Source organism: Notolabrus celidotus, chromosome 13, assembly GCF_009762535.1.
Source record: "Notolabrus celidotus isolate fNotCel1 chromosome 13, fNotCel1.pri, whole genome shotgun sequence".
In the NCBI taxonomy this organism is placed as follows: Eukaryota; Metazoa; Chordata; class Actinopteri; order Labriformes; family Labridae; genus Notolabrus; species Notolabrus celidotus.
In genome coordinates this window covers 17650434-17674619 of record NC_048284.1, presented here as the reverse complement: position 1 = coordinate 17674619, position 24186 = coordinate 17650434, and the positions used below count along the sequence as shown (strand labels likewise).

The 24186-nt window shown below is 39.0% G+C and overlaps 1 long non-coding RNA gene across 1 annotated transcript; it reads left to right on the top strand.

Moving 5' to 3' along the window:
- The first annotated feature begins 3817 nt into the window (after positions 1-3817).
- Positions 3818-4837, top strand: LOC117824208. The gene is made up of 2 exons (XR_004633545.1): positions 3818-3880; positions 4476-4837. It is a non-coding gene; the product is annotated as an uncharacterized LOC117824208 (long non-coding RNA).
- Positions 4838-24186: the final 19349 nt, after the last annotated feature.

Below are 24186 nucleotides of genomic sequence, written 5' to 3'. Positions count from 1 at the left end.
ATCAAGAAATGAGCTATCCAGACTACACTTGTCTTTTGTACCAGGCTGTAAACATGTTTATTTCTGCTGTAAGGATCGTCTTTTTTGAATTAGTGTGTATGTGGTTTCCGGTACATCTGGAGCCAGCCTCAAGTGGATACTCAATGAACCGCAGTTTTTAGCACTGGACTCATATTTTTAAACCAGAGCATGCCGCTTTATACTAACATTATATTTTTTAAGTGACATAAGATAGAAAGGGCATGAATGGATTCAGCTTCATAAATAATAGCTCACATAAGCATATAACTTCTTCCCTGCTAATAGCACCATTAACAACTATACCTTTACATTTCTACCGTACAAAACAGTCAAAGCTAACTTTCAAATTCTGCCACTTTTGAGCTAGCTGTACAAGTGGCTGGAGGCTAAGGCCGTCTGTTGTCTGATTGAAGCTTATTGACATGTTATGCTAATTAAAAACATTATCACGTCTTCTGTATTTTCATCTGTTGGTGGTCTGATAATGATTTGTCTGATTTTCTGTGTTTATAAGACAACATATACACAAAGCACTGATACAACAGTATTGAGCTCCTCAACTTGATGTCAGCAGATGGCTACTATGTGACTACGATGAATAAAGTTCTCCCATTTTTCCAAAGTCACATACATGAATCTAACTTTAATTTTCTAATTCAAACAAGTACAAATAACTTCCAAACAAATCTCCCCCTTGTGAGCAAATGCTAAGTTAAGCTTTGATGATCATCCGTGATTGAGAGCAAACGCAGCTTAAATGTAAGCAATTTGCACCTGTGCAAAGCTGACTATTATCATAACAGTTTTGATAGCTACAGAGGGAAAGAGGTGGGTAGGAGTGGGGGCATTCAGATTCCCCAAGGGAAGTAGCATTAGGGTCTTAATTAGGACGCAGGGGGAAAGGTTGAAAGTAGTCAGAGATGAGGGATGCAGCAATGGGAAACTGGAGCTGATCGTCTTTCCTAGTTCAAGGCTAATTGCTGTAAGGGATCTGACATGGGTGTGCGGGGAAACATGGATGGCATGTAATAAGACAATTTGAGGTCAATGTTAAAAGTCGTTGGACTAATTCAGTCTGCTTTGGTAGCTTTAGGTTCATCTTATCAAGATTTTATGGGCACTTTAAAGTCTGACACTTGAATAATCATCAAAAAAAGTCAAAAGTTCAGTTTATTCTGAACTATACAGACTAATAATATACTTTTTTGTTTATTTGTTGACATGTAGTACAATAACTCCATTTAACATCTGATATCTCTGAAATATCCCAGTAGACATTTTTAATACCACAGGTGACAAAATTGTCACTCATCAAAAGCTGCCACAGCAGCGTGTTTACTTCCTGGAATCTGTTTCTCCACAAGATCGCCGATAAAGCAGCAGCTGTGGCAGATATGATTACTACAACTGTGCTCAAACTGGAAGCTGGCTTTAATTTCAAACCAAAGACTTGTTCATGCATTCACAGCCTGCTGTAGATTAGATCAACTCATTTAACACAGTGAGGTGTTCAAAATCAGAAAGGAAATTCAATTAATTTGAATTATGTGCATAATCAGTGGGAGGTTTGCTAATCAGGATTTATTATCGAAACCTGGTTTGTGTTTCTGTTTACATGCCAGAATAGATGGATTGTTTCTAAATATTGTGTTTTGTTACTTTTATGTATTAGGAAGTGAATTGGTCTAAATGGGCTTCCATAGAGAACAAAGTCAATCCCATTTTTCCCCTCTTCATTTTCCCAACAACGATTGACATAACCAACATTTTCTGTGGAAAGACTCAAACATCTGGCCGATCTCATCTGGATTCATATTAGATGCATCACATCCTTGGTAAATTATTTGTCTTCTTGTGGTATTAACCTCACAGGGAGTGAAAGATCAAATTTTACAGTGAAACATAAAACTTGTTTCCAAACAGGAGCCAGTGAGTCAGCTGAGAGAAACATGCTCAACCACAATGGAGTTAAATATTCAGCCTGAGCAGTTTGCCAGTTTACCAGCATTCTTTTTTTTTCTTGTTCGAAAATTAGATTATTTTAGTGCCAAACATCCATGGCTGTTTTTCTCAAAATGCCAAATGGGACTGTAAACTGTAATATAAACATAAACCTACTTTTTTTTTTTAACATTGCTACTTCACTGATTTATTTATTTATTGTATTTATTTGTTTATTTCAACAGGGACAGTGTACAGCCATTTAGAGTTAGCTAGCAGCTAATTTACATCTGTAGTCCCTGGGCAGGACACAGAGGTGATGCCTCTGTTAAAAACAAATAGTACATAATTTAAACAGCTACACAATAATATATAACTACTATAAAACAACAGGGATACATTTACATCTGTGATCTGTGGTGTTTGACACAGTCCCCTCTATTTGCTGTCCTAGTTGTTCTTCCATTATCTGCACGCAGTGATATAAGATCTTTTAATGGGGGAGCAAACAGACCATTTATCACTTTAAACACCAAATAAACATCAGCAAAACCCACAACATTTTCAAAAGTTAAGAGGTTATACTTCTGTATGATATTGCAGTAGTGATAACTTTTTGGCTTCTTGTCCAGTACCTTTAATGTTTGCTTGTACAGTGATTTGATGGGAGCAAGTGTTGTTTTCCCAGCTTGTGACCAACTTGTGACACAGTACGACAGATGGGAAAATATCATTGCATGCATGTATAGTTTTGCTGCATCAATTGGTAGCTGGTTTTGGATAAACCTGAAGGTCCTGAGATAAAGTCTCACAGTAGTACAGAGCTGATAAAAGTGGTTTCAGGTTATTTTACTTCAATATTCACCAATGTAGTTGCTGAACGGTCAAAACTGTAGAAAGAAGCAACTAAATAAATGAGGCCAAATGTTGAAAAAGGACTGTTCTGTGATTGCTCTGTTAATTGTTTGGTAGATCCAGAAATAATTTGATTAGAAGTTCATTATGCGGTTATTTTTTGCAGCAAAACTACAAATATTATGAATTTACAAGTTCTTACATTCAAGGCTTTTCTGAATATCTTGTTTGAATAAACGATAGTAAGCTGAATATTTATTGGCTTTGGACAAGGTGAATGAATGGAATAAAGTGATCCTAACCTATTAAAAAAAAACGACACCACAACTAAAAATGTTTTACAGTGTGACATGGTATTTGACCTCTGTGTTGCTACATTATTCTCTGCCTGCTTTTTAAAAACCTGTGATTGTTCACTGATACACTAAAAACCAGGTGGTTAAAACATTATTTGTTATGGTTAACACATTTCAAAGTAAAGCAAGGGTCATTTCATTAAAGGGCCAATCCAGATAATTTCTATGAAATACAATAACAATCCTAATTGCCCCATAAAATGAATTCTTTTCATTGACGTCATTTTTAAACAATTCTTCCAGATAAAATCCTTTTTGGCCAAGTTTGTGTTAAGTTGGTCATGCTCCTGGTTTAAAGATCATCAGAAATGACTCCCCTGGCAGCGTCCAAACTTTATAGAGTAGTTTAACCTCTTAAGACCTGGCGTCCAGATGCGTGGACATCACATTTTGGATTATATGAACATAATGCTTAATTCTACTTAAGAGTACTAAAGTTAAAAAAAACTTTTGTGACCGGGTTAAGTCTGTGAAGGAGGCACTATGGGAAGAGGGGGCAAAACAGGGCGAGAGATAAAACTGTCCCTCAGTCTGCTGGTTCTGGCCTGGAGACTGCATAATCTCCTTCCTGATGGCAACAGGCTGAAGAGGCTGTGAGATGGGTGGGAGGGGTCGCCTGCTATGCGACAAACTACCGGTAAAATTCAGCATGGCAGCAAACGCAAGGGAAAGTTCGAGTGGCCGCTCCAGACTTCAACATCGACAATGTAAGAAGTCAAATCAAATGGCATGGCTTATTCTTGTTTAGATATGCATAAAAGCGTTGTAAGTTTGCCAATATATGTAAATTTGATAAAAGTTAGCAACAGCCACGATCCACTATGCTGCTAAACATGATGTCCACGTATGTGGACAGACGGGTTTAGCTCTGTTGAAAATGTTAGCATGTTAGCAAAAATGTTAATGTTAGCATGTTTAGTAAATCAGCTAATAGCTAACTCTGGCGCAGCTAAAAAGCTGTACATTGTCCCTGTCAAATAAATAACGGATTCACTGATTGATTGATTTATTGATTGATTGATTGTTTGATTGATGGAATAAATACATAAATAAATTTATAAATAAATACATTTATATATAAATAAATAAATCTAAGTGGATTTGTATTTTTTTTTTTTCATGATTCCATTTTCAGGGTTTTTTTCTTTGACAAGAGCACTGGATTTCTTCAAATTTTATATAACCGTCCACTCAGATTCAACAATGTTATATACCAATACACCTCAGTGAATTCCTTACATTGGTAAATATGTAACTTACTTTGCAATAAGGACTATTTTTATTCTGATTCTGGTTCTGCAGGATGTGGAATGCATTGGAGAGCAATGACGCCAAACCTAGCCGAGTTTGAGCATGAAGAGGAAACTGAGCAGGACAGAGAAGGCTGGACCCCACTGAACTATGTAGAACAGTATATAGATAAAGAATTGATGAAAATGATTGCAGATTGCTCTATTGCTATGCCACTGGCTAGGAATGGGGACCTACTCACAGTTGATGAGATTTACAAATGTTTGGTGCCTGTATTTTGTTGTCCTGCGTCTGATACCCAAAAATCAGGATGTACTGGTCTAAAGCCGGTACATCCTGATTTAATAAATGCAAAAGCACTCAAGACAAGCACTGCTGTGTTCAGGGTGGAAATAAAGAGTTTTACACTATTACACAATGGTGATTTTATTGTATTTTATGGAAATTCAGACCAAGTGTCCACATACGTGGACATCATTTTTTCTCTAAAACTACATTGTGTGAAAAGATGATGCTTAGTTTTTATACTCATCAGGTTCCAGTAAACCCAAATAGCAAAGGGACATCAAAAATGCATATCAAAAAAGAGCTTGGGTCTTGGGAGGTTAAGGCAAGCCTGCGCTAATAAAAATACAGGTGCTTTTCTTCTTTTACAAAGACCTTTGCAGACTTCTGTTCAAACATAGATAAACAGCAATACATCATTTATTTATTCTTCGGCTAATCCGTCCAATGTGAAGGACAACTCCAGGACATCCACTCCAAGATTTGACAATCCTGTTTGTGAATGATTTGCCAAATGTTGAAAGGCTAACTTGAACATTTTCCTGGTAAAAAAAATGATCCTGAGCTTTGAAGCAGCTGAGAGTGCACTGGGATAAAAACTCCACACAATTTCCACATGAAATAGGAAGACTGGGGTCCACCGGGAGACACTAAATTGAAACTAAGGCTGCGCCTGATGGACCACAGGATATGCCTGCAAAATTTAGACACATCAGAATGGCAAAAAAGTCTGTTAGTGCCCATTCATATAAACTGAATGGCTTGTAATGTTCTCAGGCCCTCGGAGGATACTTGCAAGGTTGAGGAAAGACTACAGGAAGAGCAGAATGGTTTTGACATAACTTTATTTTAGTGCACTACAGGTTTTCTCTCCTCCCTGCAGTTTAATGTTGTATTCCACTGGGTCCCGGAAGGAAGCAGCTCAGTAAATCCCTACTGCTTGACTTAAAAAGGAAACGGTATCTGAAGACAGGTGAAAAACTGGAAGATAAATACATCCAGGCCCCTCGCCCGGATTGTTTCTCTCAAGAGGGCCATCTCCCAGCCACACAATATAATGGCAGAGCCGTTTGGTTTAAATTTAGCTGGAGGGAAGCTATAACGATGAAATAACACTTACTCACTTTTAAAAACATAACTCATTTTGATTAAAAACTTGCTTTACATGGTTTAGACCACTGGCTGTTTTTTGGATAACCCTGTCTATCTGGGTTTTTGGGTCATTTTGCAGCATTTAATTGGGAGAGAGTAACAGGGAATACTTAAAACCACACAGGGGGAACCTCTAGAGGGTTGTGGCGTGGTAGGTGAATTAGGAAGTCTTCACTTACCCCGATCTAATGAACTGAGCCGATGTGTGCCCCCTGTAAGGTTTAACATTTTACCTTTTTTATTTGGAGGAAGGAGGTTGGGGGTTGAAAGGTAAACAATGAGCAGTTCTGCAGCCGCCTCAGCTGCTCCCAGTGCGCTTCAAAGGGGTTTCCATATGTTTTCAAGATTTGAACCAAACCCCGGTATCGCCATTTAAAGACGGTCAAGTGAGCATGTTTTCCCCTTTGTCCCCCCCCTCTACATTTGTTTTCACTTTAAACCCATGCCGAAGAGTAGCAAGCACGGAATTAAAGGAATGATTTGGAAATAAAAGAAATGCTCATGCACTCACTGACAAGCGTGCATTTGTAAATGATATGCCATGCTTTTTAAATGATCTCTAGGGCTCTCTTTCCACAGCTCTGTGTTATTGTGTTTCTAAGCGAGCCATGCTGTAGGTTAGTAATCACTACCAGGGAGTGTCTGTTAAAGGGGATAAAACATCCACCATCTGCTCCGCTCCAAGTTCTTGTCATGTTGATGGATACTTGTGCAACAGTGTGTAGATGGTATCCAAAACATCAGCGAGCATTTACAGAGTCATCTACTTACAATCCTGAGGACTATGTAATAAACACATAAAATTGTGGAAACAAAGAGAAGTTATATTCATCTTAGAGACAATTTCCAACAAGCCACTTACACTTTTATACATTCTGACTGCTTGTCAATTATTCGATTTGAGTTGTTCTGTTACATAAACCAATGTTCCAGCTGCCATACAGCCTTAAACGTAATTGGCTAGAGCACCAAACAACGAAGGGGTTGAATACATTTGTATATAAGCTTTACATTTTTTTTATTTTTACATGAATTGAAAAAAAAAAAAAAACACAGCAAGGCTACTACCAGAAACTATTGTTTTAGAGCAGGTGAAATTATCATGTGAAGACAAAGAGCCATGCTAACGGAGAGACTTGGTATCGGAGAGTCATGCTAACATTTCAAAACTACAAAAATGTCAGTAGTGAATGTTTCCCCATCTTCAATTTTGTCAAAAGTTAATACAAATCATTATTAACATAAAACAAAGCAGTGAGAGACATCAATATTAATTTCAGTCTGTGATATAACCAGCGAAATAGTATTCTTAGGAGCTTTAAGTTTATTGAGCCAGGCCTTACAACGGGAACTGTATTGAAATTGTGTCCATACATAGTTTACTAAAAGGGCTGTCAGCATTATTTGTGCTGTGTCCAGAAGTGAAGCAGTATTTTTAAATCACGTTATTTTGTAGATTTTTGGCACACTGGAGTTAAGCCAATGGAGCCTCTTCCTGCTGCCACTGTGGTGAAAATTAAAGACACTACTTTGAATGACACATTTCACTTAAAAAAACTCACAGGACAGCTCACCTCTTTTAAGTCAAATGCACTTTGAGCCAAACAGAATTAAAATATCACCAGTACGTTTACATGAGACTTTTAATTCCTCTTTAATTCAGAATAAAAATTAAATCCTCTTTAAAAAGATTAAAAATGACCTTGTAAACACATAATTCAGAATGAAAATGACCATTCCCGAATTAAACTTAAATCCGAAGTAAGTGTCTGGTTTATTGTGATTTTAAATCCAAATTGAATAATCCCTCGATCATGTATACGTTCATTCCGCCTTAAATGAATTCCGGTCGTTCTGCGCATGCTCGTTCCCTTGTCCTGTCACGATGACGGACATATTCCACGCTGGCGGGCACATATTCCAGGATGGCCACCCGAAGCAAGTGCTGGACTCAAGCCGAGACTATTTATGTATTATTCCTCGCTTCACACTTTCATCCACTGCTGTCTGGCCTTGCGAGTGGGATGTGTCAGTGGGCTGAGCAGCCGTTGCACTAACCGTTGGCTTTGATTCGCCAAAGTACGGTCTTCCGCCTCCCTTCTTCGGTCGTCTATCTCTCTTCTCCTCCTCAGCTGACAAAAGTGAAGTGTCCTGCTGCTTATTCAAAACTATAATCAAAATGAAAGCGAAAGTTGTACTTATTGTGTGGTCTTCCATGTTGTAACCGAAAAGAAAAGAAGCAGGAACTGGAGTCTGTTTTCTTCCGGTAGACGTAAATACGTCACACCCCCCACGTCCAATCAGAACCCTTCCCAACCCCCAGGTTTAAGCGGAATTGAATAAAGACGATTAAACTTGTTTTCTATGTAAACCTCAATTCTGAATTACTATTTCAGTGTTAACACGAAGGAGAATACTTTAATTCCGAATTATTTATTTCTGAATAATTAATTCCGAATTAAAAAACATCATGTAACCTTGGCTAATGTATGTTTAGCTTGAGTCCCTACTTACAAGCTTTGCATACAGGTAATGCTAATAACACTGATGTCAGCTGGTGACCGCTTCAAAAAAACTGGCAGATGACTATTTTGGAGGGTGGGAATACAGACTGCAGACTGTGGATGATTAAGTTAACTACAGGAAAGGCAAGTGCATATCTTAATATTTTTTACATCTAACTTGAGTTCTGTGATTTCAGGTGGGACTTCTGTTTTTTGGTTAGTTTCTTGGTGAAAACTTTGGTACAATAATGACTGACTCATCAGTTCTTTTCTGTTAACCTCACATCATTATGTTTTCAACAACACTCAATGTTTTTGGAGCTATGGGGTTATTGGGTTTGATATGCATTTTGTATATGAATCCCTGCATATTTCTTTTTGTGTATTATGTAACATTATTTAAAAAATAACCTGCATTTAATAAAGGACTTTGAAGCTGACTTCTAAAGCTAGGTACACACTACAGAAAATTTGGGCTGATTTTTGTCCCGATCTCCCCTTATGATCAAAGCCAGCAAAGGCCCGATTGTCTGATGTTTACAAACGACATGGTGTGTGATTTTCCTGAGGTGTGGGGTGTGTTAAGAGTGATTCTGTCCGGTCGGAGCCGCTCGGAAGGCCTCAGAAGGAGAGATCATAAATAATGAACATCTTTATTATTTGCAACTAGAAATCCTGCAGTGTGTGGGATGTTCCAAGAGGAGCCAAGCATGCACAGTGTGCAATGTCACGTGTACAGGAGCAAAAGCCAATCAAGATGCGAGCTGACTCAGCTGACTGTGAGATTTGGAATATTGAGCATGAAGAACCTGATACTCTGCTGAAGAATCGGTTAGTGTGTCGTGTGCTCCGTAGTGCACACCACACACCATAAGATCAGAAGAGAGAGATCTTGTGCAATCTGTCTTTTGTTATCATCAAGTGTGTGGTCTCTAAATGTGTGAAGGTTTGAAGAATCCTGTAATGAAAAAAATTGTGCCTCCAATTCTAATTTGATGTCCACTGTATAAAATACCTGTGCAATCTAGTAGCTAATTTTCTTGTATTAACACTACAGTTGCATGCAAACTAATAATATGTGAAACCTAGGGTGAAGTCTGGAGTTATAAACAGAATGAGGTGCATTAAGGAATAGTTTCATTGTCATCTCAACTTTGAGCTGAGTTCATTATTCTTTACTTAAAGGTAATCAGTGAGGCTCCCTGCTCAACAAATTTCAGGACACTATTTACATATCTGCTTTAATCAATGCGGTTCATTTATTTTTACCCTATTACAATAAACACGCTGAAGTATTACCATCTGGCTAATAGTATGGGGAATTTAACAAACTGCAGTATAAACTCAGAAACAGTGAATTGCTTTAGTATGAGGAATTTTTAGCCGGCAACATTTCCAGTCCAGAAACACAAAAGGGATATTTTGAGACATCATATAAATCCAGAAGGATGTTATAAGGATATCAGCGATTTTGCAGGGGTCAGTAGAACATGATTCAGAGGTCTCTCAGAACAGAAGGGATCCTGAAATCTTACCAGGGATCAGAGCAACATTATGACAATACGTATTTAACATCCTGAAGGACAAAAGGAGCTGGGCTATAATCTCTGAACAAGATGTAAACCAAATGTGCAGAGAGGCATAAAAAAGCACCATGAAACCCAAGTGTTTCAATGTCCAAACATGCCATGACCGCAGGCCATCTGTTTTTCCCCCGTTACACTGGGAAGCCACTGGAGAGGTCCACAGTGATGCGTAACCTCAATAAATATTGCAACTCCGCAGGGACATCCCTCAATTTGTCCACTGGTGATTCATCTGGGAACTAATAGTGGAAGACAATAAGCAGCGAGAGGCAGCATCTGAAAGACATCAGTAAACATGTGCGTAAATCACAGTGACCCAGAGCGATGGAAGGAAAAGGCTCTCCACAAAAAGTCATCATGTGGTTGGATGAGTACAGGGCTGGAAACAGGACGATGTTCAGGCTATTCCCAGATACTTGATGTTTGGTTTGTATAATTATGAGACCTTGTCCTTTCACTGACCTCACATGTTACAATAAATCCATCAAATAAACATGCTGTTTGTTTACAGACAAATACAGTGGACACAGCAACTGTTTCTGCTGATTGTGGTGCAATTAGTGACTTTGCTTCAAAGGAATTTACCTACCACATACCTGGATTTCTTTGAGTTACAGCTGCAAATAGTTTTGTGCAAATTTATGTCAGATAATGTTTGGACATTAGTAACATTAGGGCCTCAAACATTTATTGTGGGTCAAAAAAGGTTGTATTTGAATGCTGCTACACACAAGACACAAATTGAATGATTTGCAACGGATTATCCACTGAAATACAATCTTTTTTTTTTTTAAGAAGAACATCTGAAATATTGGATCTCAGTTTGGGATAAAAAAAACTTCAGCTGTCAGAACTTTTTATCCCACAACAGTCCAGACTGCCAAATGTTAGCACAGGGAATCATAGTCAGCTTTACATTTTTCATCTGAAATGACAACTGACATGAGTTTGACAAAGCAGATGGACTTGAGTGTGAAAAGTAATAGCTATTACGGTGTTGAGTTTCAGCCTTGTGTTGATCCAGTAGCGACCCTGTTAAGACTTTCGAGTAGGAATGTCAGGATGCAACTAGGGATGTACATTTTAAGTATTTTCCGTGATCGATTTTTGGAAATTTTAACGATCAATTATTGATTAATCATTAAAAAAAATATATATATTATTCTTATGTCAAAAACAAGGCCAAATACGTTTTTTCCACCAAAATTATATTTTCTACAGCAACAAAATGCATATACAGTTGTGCTCATAAGTTTACATACCCTGGCAGAATTTATGATTTCTTGGGTAGTTTCTGTTGTCATTATGATATAAAAAGATTAAACACAGTTGTTTGATAAAACTTTGCTTCACCCAACTACTAACCATGAGTGAAAAATAAGTTTTTCTGTTATCATTCATATTCTCTAAAAAATGGCTAAAAAAAATCACAAATTCTGCCAGGGTATGTAAACTTATGAGCACAACTGTACCTGATGGGATTGAATACGGGTACATGCTTAACACTGATCAATGATCAGGCTCATAAAAATGTTCTCTGCTGGCATAGTCTTATAAAGTGAAGGCTCATAATACTAACAGAAAAGTACTTCAGACTCAGTGTCCAGTTTTCTGTCTACTCGTTCTTATTGAGAACAATAAACACGTGTATTCGGTCAGGTGTCAGCCGGGAGCGCGACCGGGTCATAATCAGTCCAGCTGCAGAAAAGCTCAGACAGCTCTGATGTTGCTGGTCTGCAAACATAGCGTACTAGCAATTCCCACCAGTCTGTTGGCTTTGTATCTAAAGGAGAGGAAATGTCCGGTTTAAGGTTGTGAACCTTTGTGTCACTGTTGGCAGCAGTTGCTTATTGATCCTCTTTAAAAAGCGGAGACCTGTCACTCAGCCGCAGCCGCCAGCTGAGCGTCTCCGCTGTGCCCAACACCTTTAACAGCTGATTCGCATCGAAACATGTTTTAAACTTAAAACACCTCCCTGATAGCTGAATGTAATATAGACCACAAAAATGCAAAAAATTAAGAACAATGTGTATAACAAGGCTTAACACAAAGACTGATAGTATATCAAACTGGTTTGCCGAGTGTGGCTAGAGACATCCTTGTTGTCCTTAATGGCCACGTGCTGTAACACACTACATCAATTTATCTCAATTTCTTGATCAAAACACTACCATACCCCGCCCTGCTACGAGATGCCATCTGTCACATGTGTTTATTTACATAGGGTAGTAGAGCCATTAATAGCCCTAGCTAGTGCAGGGTGGCTGTGGTACAGCTGCGACAAAACACATTACTGGCATTTAAGGTCTACAATAATAAAAATTGTATGTCAGGTTTATTATTATTTTAAAATCAGTTTCACAACTCTTACATTGTATTTAAGGAAGTACCATACTCAGTTAATCCAATTAAGACCCACAGTCTCTAATTTAACTACAAACCAAACTGATACAAGGCATCACAGCTCTGACTTGTAAACATATCAGTCTTTATGCCCCAAAACAAATACCTACGCAGACTTTTGTCCAATTACACAACACTAAAACTAGCTATTGCTATCCTGTTGGCAGACAGACTGTGCTTGGTTACAGTTGCTAAAGTAGCAACAAACAGAGACATAAGTAAATTGAGCAGATCAAGATTACTCCTACTTTATGACCCACTTCTGGTACTTTTTAGCCCAAACTAAACATTGGGGTTGTTCCTGTAAGGTAATTCTGACTTCTTGGTTGATGCCAATGAGGGTCAAATCAGAGCAATATCCACCCATAGTGAGTCCTTCAGCAATAGACATATTAACACTTAGCCGTAAACACCTTAGCACATGAAAAAGTTCATACCCGTAAATCAACATCCATCTAATCCATATGCAGTGACAATTTTATTGCACTCATAAAATGCTCGCAACTGCTTTTAAGCACATTGTATTTTCAGCAGGCGTTTTTAAAAGGCTTAAATTTCACTCAAACAGCATCAGGATGAATGGATTGGCAGCACTGATGTGAGCGCTTTTTTTCTTTTTCAGACAGGGAATTTTTCCTCCCCGCAGCCCCTGCCAAGAGCAGGAGGGGAAAATCAACTCCATTCAACTATTTGTCAACTCCCTTTAGAAACATTTAATAGTAATAAAATTTATGGCTGCAGTTTCCAAAGGATACTGCCAGTGAAGTTCATCTCTAGAAAGTGGCTGTAAATGCTACCATTGTTTCAGATTTTGATTTATGATTTAACCTTTTTGCTGAAGTTTTGAATATAAACACTGAAACCTGTAATGAAGTATGAATATACTTTAAGTATGTATTTATGTATCCAGTTGACTATTTATCTGTCCATGTGTCTATCTGTATATTCAGTTAATTCCATACAGTTCACAAGGGATCCAGACTGAGGAAGATACACCCTCCTGTCTTTAGGATGAGCAATGACAGAACCAGACAGCTTTCAGGAATCCACTGAAGCAGCACTTGTAAAATGGAGATGCCATATGGCGCTGGTGCGCATAAGTTGCCTTGAGACAGGTTACCCCATAAACACGTGTGTCAGGTCTGTCCACTATGTGTGATTCATTATAACATTTTGATAAAACCTACAGACACTGGCTTAATAAACCTCAATGAGTACACATTTAACAAGACTGGAGTCTTAATTTTTGGAAGATTTGACGAATAGGTCACCACTGAGGCCGAGTGTGATTTCCTCATTCTCCCCATATAAGGGATTTTCAGGCTCCTTTCTATATTATTCCATTACAGTTTAATTCATGAGATATTATAAAACATGTTAGTCATACTGTGGATCACAGTTCAAAGTGTTAACCTTTTATTGGACAGTGTAGGATTCCCTGTAATAAGGTCATTAAAACATGGCGCTGTGGTGGATTTGAAGGGGAAAAGGGAATCACAGCCAGAGTGAGTTATGGACCATCGAGGAGCAGTAAAAGCCAATGATGAATTAGTGTGTATTTCTATTTTTTCCCTCCCCTTTTTCATCATGACACAAGGAAGGAAATGCTCTTTGTTTTCTTTAGGATGTGCAATTTTTCTTCTCTTCATCCCCTTTCCGAATCCTCCCGCTGAATCCTCAAGCCATCAAATCGAGGATTTAAAAGGCCTTTGGCAGAAGTAATGGCTCCCTGCAGAAGCTACCTCATGATGCCGGGTGGTGATTCTGTAATGTCAGGGAGGAAAACTGACCAATCTGTGAAAAAAAACGTGGGATATTCACAGAAAACCTGGCAAAAAATCAAAATGTGGTATCATGTGGAGCATCAATCAAGCCTCTTGCTCTCCTAGCTGTAATTATTGGGACATGTTATACATCTTGAGACGATTCTGAACAGAGAATTGAAAACACTGAAGGATAAATGGTTCCTTTATAACAGGAGAGAATGAGTCACTCATGAAGATGAATCCCTTGTCTATACATTTAGAGAAAGATCAGGTGTATTTGCTACAGAACTGTGATGCTTTTCCAACTAACACCATTTGCAAACCATTCTGTTCATTGTTTTGGTCAATCAAACTTCTGTTATGTTTTTATTAATGAGGGTGAAATCCTTGGTCTTCTACCTCAGAAAAAGCCAGGCCATGAAGTGCTGTAAATTCAGTGATCTTTGTCATTTATCGCTTGAGCTTGGGATTGTCTCTGGTTTTCTGCAGTCCTCAAATGCTTGTTGAATTGGCATGACTGCACTCACTGTTTTTGGGTGCTAATGCTAGATGAGGCTACAACTGCTTCAGACATTTCAATACCCCTTCACAGCAATGAGAGCTTTTCAGATGACTTTAAAGATTCGTTCTGTGAAAACTTCATGTTGTTGCAATCATGTTACCTCCCTCTTAAAAAAAGTGAAAAACATACATATAGATAGTGCTGGGCGATATTGAAAATGATGTTATCACGATAAAATATTTCATATCAGTCGATATCGATAATTATCACGATAAATATCAAATCATTATTTCATTTAAATTTAAATGCAGATTTTTGGTCCTGATTGAAGTTAAAGAAAGCAGACAGTTTGTTAGTTTGTATCTGGATTTAGTTTTCTGATGAACTTCTTGAATCTATCATTTCTGATGGTGCTAACAGGAAGCAGGTCTTTTGTGTAAAATGAGATTTTTGTGAAGTTTTATTTTCTAATTCTTATTTTTCACAGACTGAGGTTATTTCCATAATGTGATTTACATTAAAACAAAGATATGTCAAGTTGTGTACTGTGTATCAGTTTAGTAGAGTATTGTTTTAAGTTGTGCTCTCCCCTTTTTGATTACTAAGGGTTACAGGCAGAGTGATATTGTTTCCGACAATACAGTTAATGAATCATGGCCGTTCGGTGCTCCGCTGTGTTACGGTCACGGTGGACATTAAACGTGTTAGAAATGCACAGCAGAAGTTGTCTCTGTGCTCTTCCTTTACCCACATCCTGAAAGTATATTTAATGACGTGTATTAAGTTAATAGTTAACGCAGAGTCAGCACAGTGTCAGACTAACCACTCGCTGTCCCTCGTCTCAGCTGTGTTTACATTCAGCTCTGAACGTCTTTAAGCCCCGCCTACCTCTCACCCGCGACATGATTTGCTGTTCAGTGCTTCATCTTCTTCTGTCAAATGTTGGGCGGCAACTAGCGTCTAAGGCATATTAGAGGCATATTCCATTTTTACTCTTCTTTAGCTTGTTGTATCTGCACTTGTTCTTCTTCTCTGTTTCTAATGGTGGATTACATGCTCCCCCCCAAATTGTTGTATTGGAAAAATTCCTGAATAATAAAAATCAAGTCTTTGCTCTGCTCAATGGAGAGATAGACTGCTGCGACTTCACTGTGTGCACATGTGTAAATTACATTATGCTCGTCCAGCAGAAAACTTGTGCAATTTATGGGGAAATAAATCTATCCCCTTCCTGACAATTAAACTCAAACTATAAAAGGGGGGCACACAAAAGAAAACCTCTCCTTTAATAAAAAATAAAAGAGAAGGAAGAAATAGAGTGAGCCTTGAGCTACTTTCTAATTTACTCACCATAACACCACCAACTACCCTCAGGAGTTCTGGCTGTTTGTATTGAGCACTGACCAGCCACAAGTCAGCGTGGGACGCCCATGTATGAAAAACAACATTAAAGCATGCATCTGTTACATCCCCAGTGAACAGGGAGAGTATTTGTGTGCCAAGCTGAGATGCTGATGGTGCTCAGCTGACAGGTGGCTGAAGTGATGATGGAGTTGTGGGAGCCTTATGCAAAACAGAACATGATGACAATGTACACTGAGGAGCTTTTCACTAGCTCATGGTTGAAGTTTGTGTTCAAGTCAAGAAATAAGTGAGGTATCATGTTTAATAACTTTAACTACAAATTAAAGTACTGAGTTCATTTATAAACTAAAATATGCATAACCAATGTGGAGCAAAATGGGTTTGACAACTCCTTCTCTTCCCTTCAGCCGGCTCTCTCTCTGTTACAGTCAAGTAAGTCTAACTTTAAAATGTGGACAACATGCCTCCTTCTCCTCTCATTGTAAAACACATGAAGCCAAAATACAGACACAATGGGCCCTGACAGGTCTCAAACTATGAAGCCCATGCGGAAGTGTTATAAACTGCAATTCATCAAGGATCCGCTTGAGGCTGGCTGCAGAAACACCGGAAACCACATAGACATGAATGGGAAAAAGACAATAGCAGCATTAATAAACATGTTTACAGCCTGGTTCAAAAACATCTTGGCCCTACGTAGCTAATCTCTCTAATGGCACACACTGAGCGGGGGTGTACATTTTTTTCTAACGCGATGGTTCAGAAGATATTAAGATTACAAGTTTTTGCCCAAATGAGGACATGACTGACATGATTCCCGGACAGGAACACATAGCTGTTGGCTAGGAGGCTCAAACTCCGCCCCTTTACGTCACACTATGCCTGGTTGAGTTCCGCATTTCCAATATGGCTATATTTTTTTTTTGTCAAAATTAAACATGCTTCAGTGGTAATGAAATTTAAATTGGGATGGTTTAGTTTGATAAGTTTTGGTCCATAACATTTCTTAAATTGATTAAATTTAAATTGATGACTACAAAAATGCACAAGTCAATGATTGTGTTTGCAACTCTAAAATGCACTGGTTGTTCTGATCTCTGCTTTCAAAATTGCCTCTTGCTGCTAGATTGTGAGGGACCACCATTTACAAGTTAAATTACTTTGGAGTTATGTCAAAGCAGAATACAAGAGTCACATGAGAGTAAGTATATGGCCGTAATGTGACTGTTTCATGTTGTCAGCTGTGAGCAGATGACTAGTTTAACTTTTATGCTTCTCTGTGGTCTAAAGGGTGTGAGTGTCTGCGGGCTATAGAAGAAAAATTCAGTGGCTTGTAATTGGGGCACACCACAGAGAGTTAAGGGTCGATTTTCAAATCCCACAGTGCTAACTTTCTAAAAAGAGAAGCATCAACATTAAGAGCTTTGCAACTTAACATACCACATTTCCTGAAATTAAGTCATTACATGGAGTAAAGCTGATGAGGTCACAGCTGACAGGAAAGCCTGAGGCGACAGACTCAACACAAAACAAGAGACCTGTGGCTCTGCTCCAAACATCACAGCTCATTCGTGTTTTTTAATCAATTTTTGTTTGATTTTTCAAACTTGAAAGTGTCATTGTTACACCTTTAAAGCAAAGCGTTGCATCATGTTCTAAAAATATAATCTGATGTCATAATGTTGGCTTTCACCGCCTTGGTGTAACTTCCTTAGATTCAATTAAAATGGACATAAGAGAACAATCATTGTTTTCTCAGGTGTAGTGCTCAGTCCAAACTACATGTACGGAGTAGAACAAACCTTTTGTTTCCTAGATTACTCCCTATTCTGCTTCCTAAATGTGGATTAAAAGCACAGAGTGAATATTCTCTCAGGTATTTGACAGTATACACAAGTATACAAGGATTCTTCTGGTGCCCTTGCTCCAGCTATTCCAAATCAGCTGATTTATGCTCTAAAGTAACCCCTGAGTGAAATCTGCACCCCAGAATCCAAACATCCAGAGAAGTGTTGCTCCTGGCCTGCACAGGGTCATTTACTTAATGCCGAATGAATCTCTAATCCTGTGTAAACGTCAGCTCCGTGTAGCAAGAGCTTCTGCAGACAGAGAGATTTTTGCTGCTTGAGCATTCAGCCAAAAAGTCTGAGCTGTTCCTCAAGCTGGAGACAAGGTCAAGGAAATAATGTTTGATCTGTTATGGCACTCTTATAATTATTTGGGCCCTAGAGGAGGACCTTTTCTTTGGCTTGGCTTCTGCCGTCTAATATTTCACTTTAAAGATGTGAAAGCCACATCACTCCTTGTGGTGGAAGTACACTTCTGGAAATTCCTAAATCTTCTTACAAATTTGTTCCCCATTCATTGCGATTGGTTTAATTACAATGCATTTCACCAATCAAAACTCTGTGGAGTGCAAACTACAACTAATTCTAGATTTATAGACTTTGAAGAATTGAAAGCCAGGTACAGTATACAGGGGATTAAAAGAAGATTTAAACAGTTAATTCTATGCCCCATTTAAACGTCTGGAATAATCAAAACACAAGGATATTTAATTTACATTAACAGAATTTATGCAACAAGTGAACATGGCTTCTTAACTCCACAAGGGAGGCAAAAACTGAAGTGCTTTTAACATGCATTTTCCTAGTGGCCAGCAGGGGGAGACTCAGCTGACCAGAAATAGAATATCAAATATCACCCCGAAGCAGCATAATTTCCCCAGGGATCAGGTGGCAACAAAATAGAGAACATCAATTTCAACGTATTTTATTTACATGGTTTTAGCTAGCATTTATGTAAATATCTTTTTGGACGATGGATAAATGAAGCACTTTTAGATAATTATACATTCTTATTGTTTTTGGGAAGGTGTCCAGTGACCCCCATTCAGTGTCTGGCTACCAGGGGTGCACCTCGCTCGGCTGGAAGTGAAGCCTCCACCAAAGAGTCTGCCCCCTGGTGGCTGGCTGCAGTATAGGTCAAAAACTCTGTCTCCCCCATTCATTTGAATCGGGCTGCAGTCAAATTTTAAAAAATAAATACACCTTGTACAAATGTTTGTCATGTCCGAATGCTGTGATGATATGTAGTTATTATTTGACTATTTTGTGTTCAAGGCCCGTTTTTTCTGAAAAGTTTCTTCTTCGTTAGTTATTAGAGGATAAAAACGAGGTTTTACTTCCGGGTTTGCTTTGATTGACAGCTGCCGTAGAGGGAAACTCCATAGGATCTTGTGAGGCTACGCTGTAGGGTGGAGTTTGTTATCGTGGCAACACAGAAATTACCGTAGCAACCACAGAAATTCTCTGTAGCGCAGACTCTGGCTGCACAATGGCTGCACATTGGAACAGGGTTTTTTGGCTTCAAAACCGTACAATGGGAAAAGGCGAAGCAATGCTGTCCATTTTATATACAGTCTATGCTGGCAACCCTCCAGGGGGTCCCGACCCCCACTTTGGGAACCACTGACCTAGGCCATCATTCTGGGGAAACACTCATTTCCGCACTGAAGCAGAAAATGAGGCTGCCTTTCCAGGACAAATACTTAGTCCTAACATTTGAAATATCTTATCAGCTTGAATCCTCAAACAGATGAACACCCAGCTGTGATCCTAACAGCAGTGTAGGAATTTAAAAGCGTTGTTACAACAGTGTATTCATACAGCAGGGCTGAAAGTGAAGCTGGTGTTATTTCATTCAATAAATCTCCCTTAACGGCGGGGAACTGGAGGAAAAAGTGTCTGCCTTATAATCCAATGAACTTCTTTACAAGTGATGGTTTATACAAGAGCTGAGCTGCTCTGAAAGATGTACCATTAGTTAACACATGTCTGTTTGAACTGAGGTGGCTGACTTGTCCTCTCTGCAAATCACTGACATTTAATTTGTTCTGAAAGCAGCTGGCGATGAGTTACTGCCTGTACGGACAGGAGAAGTGACAGCATGGCAGATTTATGGTGAGGAGGAGAAGACAGTAAAATTGAGGCCTGGACAAAAAATCATGTGCAGGGGAGGATCTGACATGTCATGGAAATACTCCCTGTCCTGACTGTTAAATGTCCCCATTACTGTCTCATACAGGTGATTTAGCCATAGTTAGAATCACAGGTACACTACTGACATTAATCTTTTCATTCTACTCTGGATTTCACATACAGATGATGACAAATTACTTTACGATTAGTCGTTCAAACTCTTAAGAAGTAGAAGTATTGCTTGAAAATTTGTAACCATGACAATAATACAATGTTCTGTATTGTAGAAGAGTGGTGTGCTCCAGCTGTTTCAGCCCTGGAAAATGGATATTGATTACCTATTACTGATCTGCACCATGCACTAGAAAGAAAACCAGCAGGAGTTGGATTAACACAATTTTTCAATGAAGAGAGTAATTTGAGGAATTGAATAGACTGTTTGGAGATGTGTTGCCTTTTGAAGACATCTTTATCCTTCATGCACCATTACTGTCAAATTGATGATATTCTGATGATGGTCATATTGGTTTTACTTTGCAGTCAAATAAAACAATCTAGAACTCTTAAATGAAAAGTATGCACCAATTATTTGGACTGAATGATAAGACTAGGCCATCATGTTTCCACTTGCCATCAATACACTTACATGCTTACGTATTTCACCAAATCACTTTGAAAGTGGTCCTAACAGCGATGTTCACTACTGCAGTGTTGTCATAGTTGGGATGCAGATTTCATCGACTTGAGTTACAAACACTATTGTTTAAGGTTATGGTTCTTTGTGAGGGCATTAAGACCTCATAATTGAAATGTAGCTCTAGCGAAAGTTCAGACAGGAAGACTATAAAAGCAATCACAGCAATTGTTTAACTCTCCTCTCCCTCGTTCAATAGCTCACCCGCTTCCAGCTGCATCATGCTACGGAGCTGTCATTGGCTAATCAGCAGCAGCTTTCATCCAATAGCTCAGTGGCACGCCCTTATCGTCAGCCTATCAACTTTCTGCTGTCTTCTTAAATGTTACAATGTTACAATGTCATTTAGCAGATGCTTTTATCTAAAGCGACGTACATACGAGAACAAGAACAACACAAGCAAAGATCTAGACAAGAGGAAACAAGATCAGTAAGAGTAACAAAGTGCTTCAAGTCCATTTGGATACAGGTACTGCCAAGCAGTGTAAAGGCAATGCACAAAAGTAAATAAGGATTTAAAAATATATATATATATATTTTAGTAAAATAAGGAACATCAACAATGAAGCAACCAAACAGTTTAATACCTTCCATTATCATCATCAACAATGAACTTGTCATCACCACAATAATTACAAAGTACCATGTGCTGGGTCACTCCAGAGCTGAACACAGTTTCCCAGAGTAGAGCAGGACAGTGCGAGTCAACTGTAGCTGGAAGACACGATCTGCCACTGGAGTCAACAGTGGAGAATACTCTAGCTAAGTGCATAGTGTTTCCTAAAGAGCTGGGTCTTTAGCTGTCTTTTGAAAGTAGAGAGGGACTCTGCAGATCGAATGGAGTTGGACAATTGTCTCTCTCTCCAGCTAGGTCCTTCTTGCATTGATGGCGCGCACCCCTCCACCTCCCCATCTCCACCTGGTTTCCACAAAGTCTTCAATTCCTGGAATTCATCAACCACCAGCACCAGTGTCTGGACTCTAGGGGGATTTCTTCTGCTGCCAAATTCACACATCCTACGCTCACAAAATTATCCCCATAGAGTCCTTACGCCAAAGATTTGTCAAGTTTCATTATTCATTAAGTTGTAATAAATAACATTTAATCTTCAAATTGTGTATCTCCTGATTGAATTGCAATTTCATTGTTTTCTTTATATGAGCAATTGCTAAAAACATGAAAATTCAGGAAGTTTTTAATAATTTTTGTGTTTGTGTGAGAACAGCTATAGAGGGATATACCATCCCCCTAATACAGCATTCTGCATTACTAGGAAATGGCGAAAGCAACATGTTTGCATGTGACCTTTTTAAAACTTCCAACCATTCATAGATCTCATAGTGCAGAACACAGAGTACATTTTTTAAATGTCATATGAAGTACTTTCTACAGCGTGGAGTAAACTTACTTTATTGCTTTCCACTGACTGAATCTAACCACCTGTTTGTATCTGCAGACAGAGCTAAAAAGCAGTTGTGAGAAAGTGATTAGCTGACATGACAAGTGATACATGTCACAGGAACAACAAGACCTTGGAAAAATACCACATGGAGGCTAACAGAAAGAAAAAATAGCCAACATCATGACTTTGCAATAACCTATCACTCATCACAAATGGCTCACTATTCTTTCTCTTTGTCTTCTTCTGTTTCTCCTTTCCTCTTTCCCTCACTCAGATGCCGTGCATTCCTCTTTGTTTGCTCATACTGAGCCCTCCCTGCGGATCCCGTGCCTGACTTTCCCAAAGCCGATATTAATATCACAGGCCATTGTAATGGAGTTATTTTCATGGAAGCCCCGGAGGAAGTCACGTGGCTATGATTAGTCCCCCGAGGGCCCGGAGTCTCCATTAAGCCGGTTGTTTTAACTCACATAACCATCAATGAAGTGGAAAAAGCCGAGGAAGTAGCCATCACTCTGGGCCGGGTGGGGTGTTTTCAGAGCACCTATTTTGTTAATGGGGCCAGAATATTTTCCCTCTCTCCCTCTTTTTTTTTTTTTTTTTCTGGAAAGGGGGAATTATTCTTAAACTGTGGCTTTGCAGAAAAAAGCCTACACATGTGTGCGTTTACATTTACCCTCCACCATTAAGATTGATAGCGATGGGATCTAGTGGTTAACACACTGTTTGAGCTGGGAGAAAAAAAAAAGAAAGGCGGGGGGAAAAAACAACATAAGGAAAAGCACGAGGACTCACACACACTCAGCAACTACACGCAAGGGTGAGCTCCGATGCATCTGCCATCAGGAAGTGAGTTAAGATGGAAAAAAAAGAAAGCACGCTGGAATACATTTACTCTGTCAAGTTACTACTTAAACACACATGACTGAGAAAAGCAGACACTGCCACATGCATGCTTCCTCTCATAACTCTGCTCACCTCTCTTCTTGACCTAAAAGCCACTGGGCCACTTCAGCGCCGGGCCACTTCCAAGGAAACAGGAAAAGCCGGGCCGGCTGAAGAGGCGGCTGACAGCTTTCAGATGGACTATTGGTGATATCGAGCATGTTCACAGGCTTACTGCAAGGAAGTGAGGGCTGTTCCCACTCATTACCCCCGACATGAGCCTCGTAATTGTCAAACCAAACTGTTGTGCTGTCAGCTAATAATGGGGGTGAACGAGTAAAAAGGGGGAGGGGGCACTGAACATAAACCTTCGACAATAAAAAAGGAATTTGCTTGAATTACGAGTTTGGATTTTCTGGCAATTTATCCGCAATATCATTCACTCTTTTCTGATCTGGAAAATATATCACAGTAGGTCCTATCAATGGAAATATCAGGCTATGAAATAAATGGATCACGTTTTCAGGCCAGGGGATTTCTGACTTCCACTCTAATAGTTGACATAATGAGAAAAAGAGGCTGCACGTTGTATTAAAGATATTGCGTTTTTACTTTGGATAACTGACAGCGTATATAGTGTGTTCCTGTGAGTTAAGACGGTAAGTGAGGCCACAGAGGGGTCATGAGGCATCTATTAACACATGAACGGCTGAAAGAACAGAAAATAATTGTCAAATAAAAGCCAGCTTTCCACCTTAAATTGGACATACAGCCCCTGACTCAGTACGTATTACCCAGCATGCCTCAGCCTTCATAGCCACTCACCCTGCTGTCTTCACCCACTCCTCAAACACACATTTCAATACTACCTGTCATTTTAGCTTAGACCACAAGGCAGTGGTTTTATTGTCAGACTTTCTTAAATAAAGCCAAATAAATCTTCCAGTTTTTTTTTTTACAAAACTTACTCCAAAAAATTGTTTTGTCGTATATATTGCTCTGAAACCTGTACATATTGTTCAGCATTAATGGATGTGTTGTTAGCTACCCATGCTATGGACACTTATGCATCCCCATGCCACCGCAGATGCTGGTTTTTGCACTATGCACTGAAATTGAACTGGGTGGTCTCTTTCCTCTTTACAGCAGCAGATGAGGCGTCCATGATTACCTGAATGAATGTCAAATTTGGATTCCTCAGACTAAGGACAGTTTTCCACTTTGCCAAAGTCTATCC